The sequence below is a fragment of the Gopherus flavomarginatus genome, unplaced genomic scaffold, assembly GCF_025201925.1.
Source record: "Gopherus flavomarginatus isolate rGopFla2 unplaced genomic scaffold, rGopFla2.mat.asm mat_scaffold_2905_arrow_ctg1, whole genome shotgun sequence".
Taxonomy (NCBI): domain Eukaryota; kingdom Metazoa; phylum Chordata; order Testudines; family Testudinidae; genus Gopherus; species Gopherus flavomarginatus.
The window spans coordinates 3,226-5,048 of record NW_026114991.1 but is presented as its reverse complement, the minus strand read 5'-3'; the positions used below and the strand labels follow the sequence as shown (position 1 = coordinate 5,048).

The window sequence follows — 1,823 nt, the reverse complement described above, 5'->3', positions numbered from 1 at the left end:
TAATATTTGCTAAAGGTGGTAAAACTGGCTCTACCTGTTGGGAATTTTTTTATATTTTGGAACCATTTAACAGTGTGAAAGAATCACAGAGGTACATTCATAGATTTATAGATTGGAAAGCCACAAAAAACCATTAGATCCTCTAGTCTGACCTCCAACACTAGATTTATTGATTGAGTGATTGATTGATTTGGCTTATACAAAAATATGAAGACTTTCTCAGTGATGGTGTCCCACATTTGGACAAACTTTGTCATGAGAAGAGATATGAGACCATGTTAATCAAACTGTGTGTGTCTAAATGGCTGCCCATTACTGTGGGCTCTCAGACCCTTCAGTATAGCAACTAAGTTCCTGGTCCGGTTGGAGAGAAGTTGATATTTTGTTAAATCTGCTGCATAAAACTTGAGATAATATATCCAAAGAGTCAACATGAAAGCCAGCTCTGTTCCTGCAAGTCCATTATCGAACCGGGGGGCTTCCTTTCCCTCCAACTTCTTCTTAGCTGGGTTAAAGCTGAAGTATGTTTTTGCCAATCATCTCCAAGAGGTATTTTTCTCTTCTTTAGTATTTACTCTTCCTAGATACACCCCATGGCAAACACAGAAGGTGGGAATCAAACGTCCATCATAGAATTCATCCTCCTGAGATTCGGGGATCTTCCTGAACTGCTGACCCTACTCTTCCTGCTGTTTCTAATGATCTACATTCTGACCTTGTCTGGGAACATCCTCATTGTTGCTCTAGTTATGGCTGATCGGTACCTTCACACCCCCATGTACTTCTTCCTGGGGAACTTGTCCTTCTTGGAGACCTGCTACACTTCCACCCTCCTGCCCAGGGTTCTAGTCAGTTTCCTGACAGGGGACAAGAGCATTTCTGTTAGTGGCTGTATGACACAATTTTTTTTTTGTTAGTTTCTTTGCTTGTGCAGAATGCTATCTGCTAGCAGTGATGTCATATGATCGGTATTTGGCGATATGCAAACCACTGCATTATGCAGCCCTCATGAATGCCAGGTTCTGCCTGCAGTTAGCAGCTGGGTCTTGAGTAAATGGATCTCTCGCTGTTATCATAGTATTATTTCTTATGTTACAATTAACTTTCTGTAGCCCCAATGAAATTGATCATTTCTACTGTGAATCCACAGAAATGTTAAATCTGTACTGCAATGGCACCAACCAGACAGAGCTTGTCATTACTATCCTGGCTGCTATATTCACTCTGCCTCCATTCGTATTAACCATGATGTCCTATGTGTGTATCAGCATCACCATCACGAGAATCCCTTCCACCATTGGGAGGCAAAAGGTCTTTTCCACGTGCTCCTCTCACCTCATTGTGGTGACCATTTTCTATCGGACCCTGATCATTGTATATCTGCTACCAAAAACCAACACACTAAGAAACCTAAACAAAGTGTTCTCTGCCTGCTACACAATTCTGACACCTATGGCCAATCCCTTCATATACAGCCTGAGAAACAAAGAGGTAAAAGAGGCCCTGAGAAAAATTGCCAGTAAATATGTAAATTTTACAAGAAATTAGAAATCACAAAGTTTTTGTTTCTTATTGTATTGAGGGAAAATGGTGAGATGCAGAGCTGGTTTATTGTTTTATAGAAACAGATTCTGGGTGGTCCCTAGTTCTCACTAGGTGTTTGGGAATGTGCTGCTATAATATTTGAGGATATGCAAATATCCAAAATGTAAGCTCAGTCAATACCAGGATTTTTGTATTCAGAATAAAATTGAACTGTATTACACTTAGAAATTCCATACACTAAGCCCACGTAAGAATATAGGATACAAGAACAATTTACA

General features: G+C 40.1%; 1 pseudogene; it reads left to right on the top strand.

Moving 5' to 3' along the window:
- The first annotated feature begins 576 nt into the window (after positions 1 to 576).
- On the top strand, positions 577 to 1,548 carry LOC127042143 (olfactory receptor 6B1-like; annotated as a pseudogene).
- Positions 1,549 to 1,823: the final 275 nt, after the last annotated feature.